This window comes from Sturnus vulgaris, chromosome 5, assembly GCF_052056855.1.
Source record: "Sturnus vulgaris isolate bStuVul1 chromosome 5, bStuVul1.hap1, whole genome shotgun sequence".
Classification (NCBI taxonomy): domain Eukaryota; kingdom Metazoa; phylum Chordata; class Aves; order Passeriformes; family Sturnidae; genus Sturnus; species Sturnus vulgaris.
The window spans coordinates 71505404-71523072 of NC_142247.1; the positions used below are offsets into that span (position 1 = coordinate 71505404).

Sequence of the window (17669 nt, forward strand, 5' to 3'; positions counted from 1 at the left end):
TAAAACATGTAGTGCTCTGCATTGTACTGCAACCCCCCCATGCTGCATGTTGAACTTCCATATTTCAATAATTTTTTCCATTAATTTAAGGGCTTAACCTACAATCTTTAGTACAAAACACAGTACTTGCCACTTTTCAAAGCTCTGTCTGTAGAGAGATAGAGGGTGGATTTCATGAATGGATGGAAGTACAAGACTTGAAAGAGGTCACAGAAGTCTCTTTTGGTTTGTGATTATCTTAATTAGAAATAAAGACCACCTCATTCCAATCCCCTGCCATGGGCAGGGACACCTTCCACTAGCCCAGGTTGTTCCAAGCCCCATCCAGCCTGGCCTTGGACACTTCCAGGGATCCAGGGACAGCCACAGCTTCTCTGGGCACCCTGTGCCAGGGCCTCACCACCCTCACAGGGAAAAATTTCCTCCTAATATCTTACCTAGCCTTTCTCTGTGTTTGAAGCCATTCTCCCTTGTCCTATCACTCCACTCCCTTGCCAAAATTCCTTCTCCAGCTTTCAATATACTTTCAAGATATTTTCTTATACACAAAAAAAAAAAAACTGGAGGGGATAAAAGGAAGGTAGATTTGCTTCCAACAACCAGCCACAACCTTAGAAATTCCTCTGAATATTCAAAAGCTGCCCCACTTGTTTACAAAAAGCCTCTTTTTTAGTTACAGTGGGAAAAGCAGTACACTGCTGAATTCACCAGGACATCCAGGAAAACATCCCCTGCTACAGGGATGCCTTGCTGCAGGTTGGTGTGTGATGTGTTGCTGTAGGTTGGGTGGTATTATTAACTCCCAAAAAGCTGGATGTAGAATGACCAGCTGATTGAAGGATGATTTTCAGAGATTATCTTCATGGATAATGAGATCCTGCTGGAACTGGGGACAGGACCCGCCTTCAAATTCTTATATATGAAACACCCTTGGAGAGGTGACTCAGGTTGTCCATGGCTTACTGTGTAAGGAGTGTATGAGAGGAGAATGCAGAAGTTCTCAGGCTGGCAGGGAAAACCTCCATGAGATCTTGCTTTCAGCACGTCCAGAGTATGGGAGCTGCAGATTGGAAGGTTTCCTGCTGCTCCTTTTATTTCCTCATACCTCACAGACAGATCATTAAACCAACAGGGTGGGGTTCTTCTTTGATCCAAAGTCTACACTTGTTATTCTCACTGGGAAAACCATCTCCCTTGATCTTCCCTCTCATCACTGGAAGACTTTCCAAATCTTTGCAAGGATCATCTTCACACAGAGGACCTAAACCAAGATCTTGAGTTATACATTTTATAATTCTCCACCTCCCAGAGTTTCAACTTGTAGCATGTCTGCAACTCCATTCACTAAAATAACACTTCCCTGTTTTCATACCATTAAAGCTTCTCTCTGGAGCCTCTTGTGGAAAAATTCACGAGGTGCAATTCCCCAATCACTATAACCGATTTCAAATGGTGCTAGAAATTATTATTGACTCTGAACACCAAAAGAAATCAGTCATCCTCTAAAGGGGTTACGGAGATCTGCAAGGATGAAGAGTTATTTGCTGGACAGCATTTCACATTGGAGAATCCCCAAATCCTTGATGTAATTCTTATTAAAGCACTGGTGAAAAAACAAAGGTTTAGACAGTGAAAATTTTCAAAATCAATCATTAGGTACATGCATTTTTTAATACAGTAAAGTACTTAAAAAAATATAATTTCGAAACACTTCTGCAGATTTCAGCAGACTTGACAATGTGACCAACCACCTGTGGTCTAATTCTCAGTTGCTGAACATTTCCATGAGCACATCCAGACACCAACCTGCACGCTGGCAAGTCTTGTCATACAAAATAAATAACACATTCTGCTCTGCCAAACATGCCACAACAAAAAGCCAAATATGCAGGAAGGATGCAAACAGCATCCAGAACTCCCAGTGCTTCCATGCAGGATTACCTGTTTCAAACTCTATTGTCTGTCTCATATGATACATGCTCAAAGTATTTACAAGTGTGATGAAGTGGTAAGAAAAACAGACCTAGGTAAGGCTGAAACAGGTTTTGAGTTACAAATTTAGAGTACATGTAGTTCCTTATTCCTCACCGTGTTGTATGAACTAGTTGCAGTAGTTTTTACTAGTTGGGACATTAAAATCAACATCCTCAATACCAAATTACAATTCTGTATTCTGTTTTTTTTGCCTTGTTTCTGTCTCAAAACCTTCTCAGGTTCTGAAGTTGTTGCTCACCACTTAAAAATATTATGAACATGATGACAGCAGAATTTCTGGCTTTGAAATCACTCTTTGCACTGCTCTCCCAGGGGTCACCTGGGTCACAGACCCCCAGAGTCCCACTGAGGGACTTTATTTGGTGGTGGAGGTTAAGTGGAATGGCAGAACCACACAAGGAAGATCTTGACTTTCTCTTCTTTTCCTCTGAGGCTCCCAAGGGTCCATTTCCCTGATGAAGGCAGGCATTCTTCCTCCAAGAACACTGATTTCAAATGGTGCTAGACAATGAATAGTTAAATCTAAACCACCATATGAAACCAGCTTCCTGAGGGAGCTTGAGTCTAGCTGGGAGGATATTCCTGTAACAATAAATTGGAAATGCCACAGAAGAATACCTAGCCACGTCGGGTTTTTATTTTTCCTGTTAAACAGTTGATGCTTTTTTCTTATTCTTACCCTTGATTTTGGTTTGAGTCACTCAAATGCTCACTTCTGTTTTCTATTACACTGCTACCAACAGCAAGAGAATTGCTTGCAGCAGTGTCACTCAGAGGAATTTTGTTAGTCAAGCTTGAACAACATGTACAAGGCTTTAACAAGGAATGAAGGACCTTCATCCTGATTGTGCTGCTGTCTTCTGTTAACACATTCTGTCTGCTGAGCTCTGCCCACAGCATGACTACATCCAGACACACCAGCAAGGGCAGCACCGCTGCAAAACTCTTTCTTGTGACAGCAAAACACGTAAGATGTTACCATATCTTCATTTCAACAGCAGCAGCACAAAGATCAGCATGTGAGAGAAGCTGCACATCAGCGAGTAAAGGTTGGATATTCATCCCAAAGGTCGTGCACGGAGCCTGGACACCCGCCCACCTCTCAGCTAGCTCTGGCTGAGGTGGGATTTGCAAATTAGGAGGAAAGTGTGTCTCCAAACCTAACGTTAAGGACTGAGTTCATTATGGGCTATTCAGACCTGGCACTTAGCACCTGGAGCCAGCACAGCTTCTAAGAAATCTGACAGAGGGTTCTTTCCTGGAAATCTGCTACTGAAGTGTGTTCTAGACAATTTACTCCCTTTTCAAACAGATTTTTTTTTTCTTAACCTCTCTGCAGCTCCTCATCTCAGATGGAAGAAAAAATATCAAGCACATCTGCAGAGCCGTGTCGAGCAAGTCTTGAGTGTTTGCACAGCCCCACTCTCAGTGACACATCCTGGGAAGCACTCAGGTACATCACAGCCTCTCAGGAAGGAACAAACCACTCTGGGCAGTGGCACAGAAGGCACCACAAAGCGTCTGCATGGCAGAGGGGGGCACAGAGACACCGTGTGCCCCATCTGGTGCAGAACAACAGTTGTAAGGAAAACAACCCATCCGAGCAGGCTGGGCCTCCGCAAGCAGGCAGTTCCTGCAGTTACTGGAAGAGCTGTCACCACGCCAGGCCACATCAGCACTGGATTTATTGTGCAGCTTTTCTGTCCAGAAAGTGCCTGTGTGGAGCAGAGCAGGCAGGAAGCAGCAGGACAGAGCTGTGCCCATGTCCTTGGGCTCTGCCCTGGGAATCTTCCACAAAACACTAATGGGTAAAATAAAGCTGCTTTAAAGTGCAGGCAGAACCAAACTCTTTTTCTTTTCAGTCATGTGGAAGTCCAGCATTTTGCCTTGCTGCAGTGCTTTCAAGAAGAGTGAAGTATCTTTTATTTTTCCCCTCCTGCAGTTTGTTACACCCAGGTGTGCTCTGTACCTGCCTCTGGAAGCCTTGCTGAAAGCTGATTTTAGCTGATTAGAACCACAGAACCACTGAGGTTGGAGAAGACCTCCAAGATTATTGAGTCCAACCTTTGACTTTATACCACCATGCCCACTAAACCAGATTATGAAGTGCCAAGTTACCTTGTTTTTTAACACTTCCAGGGATGGTGCCTCCACCACTGCCCTTTAGCCTGTTCCAGTGCTTAACTACTCTTCCAGTGAAGAAATTTTTCCTAATATCCAACCTGAACCTCTGCTGGTGAAACTTAAGGCTGTTTGCCATTGTCCTGTCTCTTGTTACCTGGGAGAAGAGGTTGATTCCCATCTCACCACAACTTTCTCTCAGGTAAATGTTGGTCTTCAGGTAAATAAGGTCTTCCCCAAGTCTCCTTTTCAACCCTGAGCCAGTCCTTGTGGAACTGACATTCCAGACCCTAAACCACCATCCAAGATGAACCCATCTGCCGAGTCCTGAGGACAGGCATATATTCTCAATTTCCTTCTCTTCAGGGAGCAGAAAACCATGTAAAAATATAATTACACCTGTTCCTCAAGTTTCATCACCTGCCAACATGCAGCTCTCTCTTCATTTACCCCAAGGACAAGAAACCCAACCTGCTCAGACTAGGAATCCAACTCTTGGAGAGGGAAATCAAGTCAGTGTGGACAGTTCTCAACGAGGGTATCTGTCAGCAGCACAGCTAACACACTCCTCTTCAAGAAAATCTTCATGAGAAAAGCTCAAGAAACCTGAAATCCATCTGTGAAACAAGGACAGCAAGGGCACTTCACAACTGTTTCCCCTGGACAAGGCTAATTCCTGCTGCAGCATCTTTTCCATGTTGCATCCATGACATCCACAGATTTGAAGCTGAGGTCCAGCTGCCTGGCTCTGCCTTTGCCATTTAGGATGGTGGCTATCCAGAGAGTAAATTCTGCCATTTAATATCATTTGCACTTTTGAAGAAAGCATCTTTCAAAACTTGTAATAACTCTGCGTGTTTCTAGAACAGGCTAATGAGAAACATGCTCACACCAGGGCTGTAAACTGTCATTTCTAAATTGGAAAACCAAATGAACTGCAGATAGAGAGCTATTGTGCTGCTCCAAGATGTCTCCTTCTAATTAGCTGCTGGGAGTTTTAAAACATTTTCAAATCTTGGGACTGCTCCATCCTTCCTAGATTTAATGATTGGAAGGGCTGAGGGCAATTTCCTCATTGAACTGGGAAGAGGAAGAACAGAGGAGTTAATGTCTTCACATTTCCAAGTAAGAACTTGGGAAACAGGAAAGAACAAACTTAGAATTCAGTGACTTAGATAAAAACTGTAGATGGAAGCGCATCTGATTACGCTTATGTTTCTGCAGTTACAAATTAAGTGTTCTGTAATCCTCAAGAGAAAATTATGGGAATGACATGTCACTGACTTTAAGCTCTACTCTTACAAGCTTCGTAATTCATGTTTTTATTTGACATTGATGGGATCAGTTGAACGAGTAAAGTTTTGTTTGCAATTAAAGCACTGCAAGAACGAAGTTTACAAAGGCTTTGTTTTGCTGTTGAATAATTTTAGTGATTTACAGGTACTTCAGCTGCATTTAAACACTTACTAGGGAACCTTCTCTCTTCCAGTGATGAATTCCTGCAGAATTCTTGCACTTGGAATGACACAAGAACTGTCTGTGACTCCAAGTGACAACTGTGGGCACTTTATCCCATTAATCAGGGATAATCAGACAGAACATGCACTGGGTGCGACTTGGAAAGACTTCCATGGTGGACTAATGATTCTGCACAGGAAATTCATTAAAAATTAAGTCCTACTGCTTCCTTTCCATGCCCTGCCATAACAGGAGCCGTGTAAATGGATTTTGTTAGAGCTGCACTCATGACAGCTTTACGATCCATCTGAAAGGCAGAGCCAGCCTGGAATCTGCAGACAATGGCCTGGGAGAACACATCACATCTGACAAACTGCTCAACTTACTGCAACTTTTTAAATCTCTTTTTTTTTTTAATAATAAAATGTGGAGCCAAGGGAAGATGACAGAGTGACAAGTCTGCAGAAAGGCTCTGCCTGTACCATGGGAAGGGACTGTGTGAACTTCCCACTTAACGTCTGGCCATGGATCTCATTTATGAGCTGCTGCAGACACACCATGGCATGATGGAGATGGAGGAGCCACTGAGAAATTATCTGTCAACTGAAAAACCAATTAATACTAACTGCAGTGAGAAAGAAGTGTCTACCCAGATAGAAACTGGGATTGTGAAGTCAGTTACAGATTTCTTTAAGGGATTTCTTTTTTTTTTTTTTGGTCATTTTCAACTTGAACTTAAACCACAGTTATTGGGGAAAAGCTGCTTCATCTTTTCTTTTTCTGCACCATCAATCCCCCAGCGTTTTCACCACCAGCTTAATGAATTCCAACTATCAAGAGAGCTCATCCGCTCTGTAATTTGTCTTTTTTTGTTCCCTTCACTAAACAAGCAGGAAAAATGTTTTTAATTTGCAAGGCTGAATAAATACCTACTGTGTTTGCCAAGACTTTATTGACATTCATGGCTGTCCACAAAGCTGACTGACTTCTCACAGAGATGGTTTATCTCCTCAAGTAAAAAAAAATAAACCTGCCCTAACAAGAAGATGTTAATCTTCCTTAATAAAATAAATGAAAAGCAGCAGTTCAATAAATAATCCTGTGGCCAGTCAAAGCCCTTCATTCAGGATATGGTCCCAGAGCAGATTTTTGTTGACAGCAAGATCACACAGCACTGGGACACCCTCCAGTGCTCACTGCTGCCTCTGATGCTGCACTTCTTGTCACCTTCAGCAGTACCAACAGGATTGCCTATGGGCCATGAAATTCATTCAAATGATTCTAATACAAAGAAAAAAAAATGAAGCATTTCTTTTCTTGACCGAGTTATTTTCAGTCATCTGGTTTTCAACACGGTCAGGGAAGAGGTGGCACTGAATTGCTGCTGAGCTGGAAATGAATGGCTGAGAGTGGGCAGAAACTGATTAAGCTGGCACTAGCAAAAGACATGAACTGTAGAATTACACCTTGGATAGCATCAAATCCCATCTCTCTTGCTCAGCTGGTCATGAGGAGTTGAGATGAGTTTCAGCCTGCAAGGAAACACAGTTCTTGAACTTTCACAAGAAAATCAATACACTGAACTCTGAGGTTCTTACTCAAGTTTTACTGGATTTTTACTCAAGGTTCAACCTTCCCCACAGGCCTGTTTGCCTGAATTTTTCCATTTGAATTTCTCTCACTGAACAATTCTTAAATTAAATTAAATTCTTGTCATCTTAAAATGAGCAACGTGCAAGAAACAATCAAAGCCTCCAGAGCTGGAATTTAATATCATCAGAAGGTCTGTGATGGCTCGATATAAACAGTAAACAACAAAAAAAAAGCATTTGGGTCATTTAGGAGGAAAAAAATGACAACAAAGCAGTACTGAAAAGATTCCTACACTGATGACAGTACTCCACATTTCTTCTTGTGCTTTGTTCAGCTGCACTGAGAAGTGCCATGAAGTCAAGAGATCTGGGGAACATTTCTCTGGAACAGGCAAAGAGCCCTCAAATAAAGGCAATTATTTCCCACTAGTGAAGCATCCAATTTACCCATTATGCATTTACCCTTGTACTTTCAAAGTCCCTCAAAGCTTATAGCAGGAAAGGCCTGATGGCTCCAAGGTATTTACAACAACTGATACCAAGGAGGGACACAGATGTGCTGTATCTGAGAAAAAACAGCCTCTACCGTGCACAGCTTTATTTGTTACTTCTCTAACAGTTCATTACTCACAGGTTTGTCCTCTGAATCTGGAAGGAGAAAACACCAGAAGCTGTTTGAATTAGTCCCCTCTGTGTTGTTCTGCAAAGAGATGAATTAAAACACAACTTGAGAATAATTTTTCTTTTCCTCCAGGTTTTACACAGTTTTTTTTAAAGCACATTATGACTCCTCACAATCTGTACTTGTGTGAGCTCACTCACAGTCAGAACAGGCAATCGAGGTGTGCCACTAACCCATCACTAAATACAGGCATCGTGTTCCCTATGCAAAGAATAATTTTGGATTAGAGCTCACCAAAAATTCACCAAAAAAGATCTGCTGTCTTTGTTTCGTAACAAAATGTGTGTGTAGGCACTCCCTGTGAGATGTATCCAAAGATACACCCAAGCCTCCTGGTAGAATCCCTCGAGCTGCAGTCCACTTGTGCACTCACTGTGACAGGGGTGCCATAGGGAAGTAATTCTTTGTGGAGGCAGAATCCATAAATAGCAGGTGCCAGAGAATCACCTGCTGCACAGAGCAGCATCCCTGACGTAAAAGTTGTCTCAGATTTACTCTGAACTCTGTTTTGAAACCTCATCAGGCTGATTTTGGGGATTAGCAGGGAAGGAAATCCTAAAAATACAAAAGCAGGCTTAGCAAGCTGGGGAAAGGCAGTAAGATGTTTTTGTGACAAAGGCTTCAGGAAATGAATTATGCATTACCAAAAACTGACTTCAGTCTGGATGGGAGGAGAGAGATTTCTGTGCATCCAAATCCCAGCACAACGGGCACAAGCTGCTCTGCAGGGAATTACATACATCCTGTACAAACATTTTCCATTTGAGAACCTCACTCTCCTTTTTTCCCCGAATATTATTTTGTGCTAATTGTGAGAATCCGAGGCAGAAAACCACAAATAACCTGTGAAATCCTTGGAATCAGTCTCCATCCAATTCAGAGAGGGCTACTGAAACCATAAGGAAGCAGGAACAGTCTGGCTTCAGCCTCCCTCTATTTCTGTCCACATTCCCACCCTGTGCCCATCACCATAGCAGCTGACTGCTCCTTCTGCAAAACACCAACCTTTGGGGCAGCAGAGGGAGGAAAATAGTGGAGGTGTTTTTTTCCCAAATGGATCACCACTTGCTGGATAAAAGCAGCTGATGCTGTATTTTAGAAATTGGACAGGACAGCCATAATAAAAAATGTAATTCCCTGTTGATTGCTGAGGTATGTTAATGAGGGTATGATAATGAAGCAGCCACCCACAACAAAACTCACTGTTGATTGTCCATGTCTTACATGATAAGAACACTTATTTTCATTGCCACTGCAGCCTTACACATTTAAAATTATCTCAGTGGGGTCTGGGAGAAAAACAATGGCCATTAAGAATAAAAAACAAAAACATTTCTTCAGCTTAAAATAGTTCTTCTGACTTAGAGCTTTTGGGATGTAAGAGCGATGAGCATCATTTTTAGCAACCACCCTGGCACCGTGGCTGTTATATAAGTTTCAATAGAAGCTCTAATCCCACCCCTGAGCAGAAATGCCCCTGTCATGAAGCACTCCAAAGCTACACCTGTTGTTTGTATTCTCGTGCCATGAGCTGGACCACAGCCACTTCTGTCCCTACAAAGTGAGCTCTCAAAACCAGGCACCCCTCTGCTTATCTCCAGCACTGGATTAATTTGTGCTGCTCCACACATCATCGTGGCACTTTGTCTGTCAAAGCATGCAAAGTGACCTGGAAGGAACTGCTCTTGGGTATCTCTAAAAAATAACAATAAACAGCACGAAAACATTTATTAGTCTGTGGTTTGTTGGTTTTTTTTTTTTTGTCTGATATAACACAAACTCAGACTGCTCCACGATTACCCAAGAGGAAGCGAAATTAAAATTATCACACAGAAAGAAGATAACAATTAAGAAGGATAGGAAGTTCAATCAGACCACTTCAAGTTTTAACCTCAGGTTAATTCCCACGCCTCAGGAACATGCTGCAGAGGACCTTTCAGTCAAAGACAAATATTCTGTACTCCTCCCATTACATATGACACTGCAAAAAACCCTGAAACCCAAGCCAGGAATATTTTCAGAGTGAAATAAAGCACTTCAGAACATTTCCTTGTTATGCTGAAGAAGTGAAGAAGCCGGATGGGGTTTGGAACAACCTGGGATAGTGGGAAGTGTCCCTGCCCGTGGCAGAGGGTTGGAACTGGATGGTCTTGAAGGTCCCTTCCAACCCAAACCAATCTGTGATTCTACGAAGCAGAAATCTGTATTTTTTAAATCTACTCACTTCCTACATTCTGCTGCTGCAGAGTGACAAATACATATGCCAGATACATTTATATAATGCAGACTTCATAGCAGGAAAAATAACCAGTGCAGAGATCTTACTCTATCGATGTACTGGAAACAGAAATTATTTACCTTTCAATGTGCACAGATTTATAAGCAGGTTTTCTCTCAAACAAGATGTTCTTCCTCTGGCATATGCAAGATGCCCTCTTGAGATCATCACCTGGAATTTATAAAATGGTTTATTTAAATGTGTGTTTGCATTTCCACTTCAACTTCCCCTCATGAAATGCAGAGAAGTCACACAGTTATGGTAAAAATAAAGATTTTAGGGATTGATCAGTGCCCTGTTAGCCATGCTAGGGACTGGAAGATCCAGGAGATGAGAGGGATCTTCACTGCATGCTGAGCAAGGATCATCTGGATAAACTGGTGAGCATCTGGCAGTGCTGGAATCAATTACATCTGCACAACCATGCACAGCTGAGAATATTTACTGATCCTTACTCCTGAACTCCTTTTACTACTCAGTTTGTGCACATGACTTCTGTGACAGGACAGTCACATCATGAGGATAAAAGCAGATATTGTGCTTCAATAATGAACACTGATGCTGGCACACGCCATGGAAATTACAGAGCTAATCAGAGGACAACATAATGCTCCATGTATTGAACACAGCCAGGCAGGGGATGGGAAAAGGGGCTGCTGCATTCTGAAAATAAATTTGTTTTTGCTTTGATCTGCAACATCCATTAAACAACTTCAGTTGCACTAGAAAAATATGTCCCAGTCCATCAGAAAACGTAATGAACATATATCCAAATTACTCGTTGCCTTTTTAGTCTCCTCTTCACAACTGGCTCCACCTTTTGAAGCTACAAACAAGGTCAGCATCTCATAACTGGAGCACTAAAGGATGGAAGAAGTTCTGATTTTCTCTGGGACCTGAGAAATTCAGTTTGTGCAATAGGTATTTACCTTCCCAGTGATTTCCAAGGAAGGAAACTACTGCAGTAGGACAGAGTCCCTGCCATGGATCAAGACACACTAATCTAGAAGCTTCATATAAAACAGAATAAAATGAGCTTGGTTTCTAGTTTACTGCCTGAGGCAAGAAAGAGAGACATAAAAAAAGGAGAAAATATGAGGAATAATAAGACAATAAAACCTGATATAAAGGCAGATTAACAGCCTTTCTACTGTAGGTATTATAGGAAGATAAAGTTTCAAAATAGAGGCCTAAATACAAAGGTGTTTTTGTGGCATTTACAGAGGGTTGGCATGGGAGAAAGTTCTTTTCTGTTGACACAGAAGTGAGCTGCAGCAGATTGCTATCAATCCACGTGCACAAGCCACACAAACATCCTGGAAGGAAAACAAAATGATGCACACAGGTGCAGGTCTGGAACTTGACTACATAGAGAGAATAATAATCAAATCCATTACTGCAATGGAAATCTGAGAAGGGAGAAGATGCAGAATGTGCACACAAAGAACATAACATCACTGTACACATTAAAAATATGATAAAGAAAGACGACAAAACCTCCAGAATCACGGCCATCCAGTCAGGATGGAATGTCAAATGGAAACATGATTGATGGTGCTGCAAGTTTGACCAGTATAAAAAAGTAAGGATGAAGAACTAGTGTTAGTATCTGGTTAAGTTAAAGCAACTAGAAACATCAAAGTTTCCAATGAATTCAAGAGGCAGATGTCAGTCTGGAAGTGGTGTAGGATGGAATCACAGAGGTGAACCCTAAACTGCAAATGACTGGTATGACTTCCTAATTCTAAAAATGTGGCCATTACTAAACTAAGTAAAAATAAAACTAAAAAAAACCCCTAGTGATTCAGTCAATAAGAGATTTCACTGTTTATTCTGCCAGCATTCAAGTTCTCCTGTTTGTAACAGACATATTAAGTTAATTCATCAATTACTAAATGAGTTCAGTTAGTTCACAGCGTGTAATTAATTTATTCTCCTCTGTTAACAGGCACATCCTAATGTCACTTTGTACTATTTTGCAAATTCAATTTAATTTACTAGACAAAACGAGAAAAAGGGAATTTTGAAGGCAGAAAATAAAACTGCAGCAAAGACAGATGCAAAACCTATGGAGATAATGTACAATACAAACAGCATCTGGCAGCAAGACCCCTTTCCTGCCCAGCAGGGCTGACTGCACTGAATTAACTTTTTTGTGGCTGAACAGGTCTGGGATGTTGGGTGCAGGAATGTGGCAGCTGCCAGCCCATGGTGGTGTCCCCACAGCCATTTCCCTGCAGCTGGACTGCCTTCTCATACCTCTCATCCCTTCCAGTCCTTTGCAAAGTTTCACCAAGAGATCCCTTTTTTCATGGAACTACTCTGGATTTCTTTGTGGTTTTACCGGTGGCCAAGGCAATTCACTCAAGAGGAAATTCACTCCCCATAATTCCTACTGTAGCCACTGTGAAGGTTAAAAGGATTAAAACGGCTGAAGTGATGACTGGGATAATAAAGTATGTGCTGTGTAATGCCAGCTGCACAGGCCTTGACAGAGTAAAGCTTTAGAAAAAAAAACAGAAGAGGTAAGTCTTTAAATATAAAACCTGACAGTGCCTTGAACATATTTGTACTCCAAAGTCCACGTGTGAAGCAGGAGCTGGGAGGAGAGCTCTGGGTGGGTGTTGGGATGCAGGTGTCAGGCAGCACCTGCAGCAGGGCCAAGGTGGGAGCAGCCCCAGTTGGGTGGGATCTGCCTCTCACACTCACCAACCCTTCCAGCACAGAGGAAAAACAGCACTGGATGCACCCTCAGCCAAGGAGGGAGACCAGCTGAACCATGATCACAGCAATGGACTGCAATTACAGCCTCATTAAAATTAAATTAAAATTAAATTTTCCTTAACAGGAAAATTTAAGTTAGGCTTCCATCAGTAACAAGCCATAAATTTGCTCTTGTGTTGGTGCAACACCCACAGGGCTGGAGCCCTGGGAAGGCCAGTCCTGTTCCATGGGTGATGCAGCACCAGGCAGGGAGATGTGCCTGTCCACAGTGTCCCAGTGTCCCTTGTCACGAAACTGGGGCATCATTCATGTGGCCTGCCTCAGTTCTGCCCGGATTTTGGCAGGATTTAGGTGCCTAGGCTCTGGAGTGATGGAACTTTCTATTCGTGGGGCATCAGCATGTGCTGTACCACAGTCAAAGGTGTCCCAGCTGGTGTGAGGGAACCCACTTCCCACATAGACTTTTCTGCAGTCAAAAAGCAACCTAAGCACCACTAAATGGCCTGGAAGAACCTGAAATCCACCAAAACCCAAGCCAACATCAGAGCCCTTTCCAGAACATGGCTGCACAGTGGCTGGTGCTCACCACCTCCCACTGGGCACTGAAGCATGACCTGAAAAGCAGGAGAGACCCTTTCTGTGCCTGTTCAGCCTTCAGCTTCACCCCACCCTGGAAAACTGGAGCAGCACAGATGCAAAATGTGAGGCTGAACACGTCTCTGCATCGTTTGTGTGGCTCCTGGTACCCAACAGGCTGTTCCACACTGAGCTTCCCTGTGCTCCCTGCCAGGCACACACAACCTCAGAGCAGCTGATGCCCAAATCCCTGCCAGATCTGTCCCCAGCAAGGTCCCTCTGGAGTGTCTCTCTCTACAGTACTTATTCTGATCCCAAAATTATATGACATCCATACCCCTGCCACCTTCTCAACACCTCAAGGGTCCCCCTGGCCTTTTCAGTTTCATTCTGTCCCATTTCAGTGGAAATGGGGATCTGTCCTGTGATCCAGGACTTTTTGGTATCACATTTAGGAAGCGTTTCCTTATTCTGGCCCAGGCAGTTTAGTTGCATACCCAAGGGCAAAAATCCAGCATGGATACAATAAAAAGCTCAATACTGCTTTGGATATTTCCAAAGAAGGTGTATGTTGCATGTACAGGAGGACACGGCTAAGCATCATTTTTAATCTGAAGCTTAAAATACAAAACCCTTCCTGAACTACTTCTGTACTTACATGGAAAACTGGTGATATTCTTGATGAAAAATGAATAAATAAAATAATTTTGGAAGTGCTTAAAAGGATAGTAACAGAGAGAAGACAAAACTGCTTCAGACTACAGCACAGCATTGCAGTGAGACAAGGAATGATGATCATGTTTGAGGTGTTGTAATTTAAGACAAACTGTAGCAGAAATGCTACAGCAGTTTGCTAATTCTATTACTAATCCTTACATCACACTTTCCAGACTCCTTATGGATCTTCCTCTTAACAGCCTCTGCTTTATCAGCATTTTTTTGGCAAAAGGAATTACAGTAACTTCTGCTACAAGGGAATAATTGTGTCGGGGGTTGCTGAGGAATATTCCCTTGCATTTCCAGACTGGGGCAGCACTCTGCTTACTGTGCTCTCTGCAACACCTAACTGGAACTACTCTCATCCTGCCCTCAGGGCCATGAAAGCTGTATTAAGTTTTCAGTTAACGTGAGGATAATGTGTATCCTGTGTGGATGTGACAAGATAAGCTAAAACAGCTAAAATAACTGAAGTAAAAATGCAAACTGCACTGTCCTGCATTGTAAAATAACGTACAGATCTATAAAACAATGCAGACTCAAAGCAAGGAGTCAGAAGTCTGACAGACCATAGAATACAAATTATGAAATCATGAAAATTCATTTAAAGCTGTAAAATCAAGCCCACACCACAAATACTTTCCTTCTCCTTAAACACGACAGCCCTCACTTCATGTGTCAATATTACTAATACACTGCTTTCCATCATTGCCCATGGGTACAAACCTCTTCCTTTAAACACCTCAGTCCCAGGTATTTTCAGACGCAAAGAAATGGAGGAGAAGGATTGGCTACAATGCCCCAATCAAACTCGTATTTTTTTTCTGCCCAAATCCATAGTTCTGTATCCTAAAAGACAGATGCTGAGCATATCTGCTGCATCACTCCCCTGAATCCCTGCCAGCTCTATCTGCTCTCTGAAATCCCCTGGGGAGATTTCCAACACACCGTGAGCCCTGCACAGCCCCGCCTCCGACCCTTCCTGTTAGGGACTCCTGAGCAATGGGTTTTATCTCATTAATTCAGTGTTTTTTAGGAAACTACTTTTCCTTGCCAGTTTTTTAAACCCAGAGGAATTTTCTAGATGTGCAGTGACAGTGCATGAGTAATAGCTCCCTCATTAAACGACCAGGGAGTCATAAAACAAAACAAATTGTTCAGCTTCCCAGTGTTTTTCCGATTTGCTTTCCCTTTCCAAGTCCTGTAGTGCTCACAAACATCCAAACTATCTAAGTGACGTCATTTCTAGTCAGAATTCTTAAAGGAAACAACATGTCCTTTGCCTGTTGCTCAATCCTCTGGTATTCTTGCCGTCATTTATTTGTGCCCCTGAGTAGCTTCAAGTAATTTTGTTTTTTTTTAATCAAGAGCTAGTTGTGCCCATGTGAAACATGTCCTTCCAAAACACACCATGAAAAGCTTGTCTGACATGGGAGAGGAGCTGTGTTGTGTTTATTCCTGCTGGGAATAGGTTCTTTATCCCATTTTGAAAGCTGGGAGTCCCAACTGTACAACTACACAGAGCAGTGATTCAAGGAGTATTTTGAAAGGCCACAATTTCTGCATTGGTTTGTGAGAATGAGACAAGATCTCAGTCTCCTGTGTTTCTGTTTAGGATGAAGAACAAGATACCAGAACAAGATACCAAAACAACTCTGGGAGGTGAAAAGGCTTAAAAATATTTGCATTTAGTATGTATTTTGGCAGGCTTGCAGAAGTGCTAATTACCATAGTTTTCAGAACAATCCTTTAAGGTGCTCTCGCAATGTCACCTTAAGATAGCAAAGGAAGGACTGAGTAGAGTCAGTCTGAGGTGACCTGAATTCAGTGTTCAGTGTTTTTACTGAAAAAATGTGGTTTGCTTCACGAAAACTTCAGCTCCTTTCTTCTGAACGAAATCTGGAAGCCGCAGAAGGAAAACCGTTTCAGAGAGCCTGAACATCTCACACCACTGAGATTTTAATTATTTTTAAATCTTTTAATGAGCAGCAGAAAGCAAAGGAATGAGATAAAGTGGGAGCTCCAGACCACAGTCTCTAACACGTTTGGCAGCCGTGAGGAGACCCATTACACATGCCAGGCTCACTGACCTTGCAGATTTCTCCAGGATTAAAAAACAAACCAGCTGAAAGTTGATTCCCTTTTACAGGGAACTGTGCTCTCTGTATCTACAAGTAAATGTTTTGGTGCTGATGAATAATCAGCAGCTTTAAATACACATCTGAGTCAGGCAAAGAAGTGATGAATGTCAGGGAAAGACTACTTGAGCAAAAGGTGAGCAGAGATCCCAACCCAGAGCTTCAAGGATGTTAGGAGCCTCCCTGCTGAGGATTTCACTACGAGTTAGATATCGAAACACCTCTAAGGACACAGGCTGTCAGAATTTGCCTCTTTACACTGCCTTATAATTGGCAACAAAGGTGGGAACAACTTGCCAGCTTTGCTTGTCACATCATCCTTACGACAGCGTGCGGAGGTACCGCTGAGGAAGGGGGATTTCGTCAGGACTGAAATACATCGCAGACACCACGGCAGATGGCACTGGGTGAACTGAAATGGAATTGAAAAGTTCAGGGTATTTTAGAGAAGGTTCATTTAAGATGAAACGAGGTAACAGCTTAAGAAATACAGAACAGTGAAGGGAGACAAAAACATATCCTCTGCATCCTTCTCCCGACATACGGAGATGCTCAATGAACTAAAATGATTGTAAATATTTTGGCACTTATATCGCGGCCACAGCTGAAGGCTGACTTGTCCTCATACCCTGGAACCTCCCCAGACATAGAGCACCCGCTGCCCTGCAGTCCAAAGCATGAGGAAATCTCTCTTGTCATCTGTTTAAATGCAAAGCACAGGTGAAATGGGGACCTCTCAAGAATATGCCAAAGCCAAGACTGAAGAAGGGTTAAGAAATCAAACCTTTGGACAGATAACACCCAAGATTATTAGATTAGTATGAACGAACAGAAATAACCCTTTCAATCTTTAACAACTGTCCTCTGCAAGGACTCCATCACCTCTCCCTGAAGTCTTTTTCCTGGCTGCTGCCATAGATGTTACTCGATTGGGAACATCACAGCTCTGAGACTCTGCTGATGCCCTAAGATACAACTCAGCTTAGCGTCTCAGGAACAAGCCTGCTACTGAAGCAGAGTTTGGACAGCATTCCCAAAGCCACAGAGCCCATCAGGCCTGTGGATAGCTCCTCATTAAAAGAAGCAACAAGGAACAAAACCCCAACCTCTTTTCCAGGCAGTGAATGACACCAGCATGAGACTGACAACTTTCAGGATGAGGTCACCTCCGTTTCCCTTCAGAAACGAAGCTGGCAAGTACAATTAACAATAATTAAAAACTCCTTTCACAAAGGGACACTACACTTTTATTATCTCTGCTGAAGCCTAATCAAAAGCATCACAATGAGCTTGTTGATTTTTTTTAAACCAAGACATGATAGAAGACAGAAAGAAAACTGGCAATTAAGAACAGAAACCCTATTTTCTTAGGTGCCATAGTCTTTCGG

The 17669-nt window shown here is 42.5% G+C and overlaps 1 long non-coding RNA gene across 3 annotated transcripts in view; it reads right to left on the minus strand.

Moving 5' to 3' along the window:
* Positions 1-4441: 4441 nt before the first annotated feature.
* LOC106856868 (uncharacterized) overlaps positions 4442-17669 on the minus strand; it is a 113767-nt gene continuing 100539 nt past the window's right edge. For 2 of the 3 annotated variants that reach the window (XR_015804108.1, XR_015804110.1), the window contains 3 exons: positions 10207-10297; positions 7798-7866; positions 4442-7106 (listed from right to left, as the gene is read on the minus strand). This is a non-coding gene — a long non-coding RNA (uncharacterized LOC106856868). Of the gene's footprint in view, positions 7107-7797; positions 7867-10206; positions 10298-12960; positions 16694-17669 lie in introns of those variants that run through there. The other variant, XR_015804112.1, reaches the window with a different exon arrangement.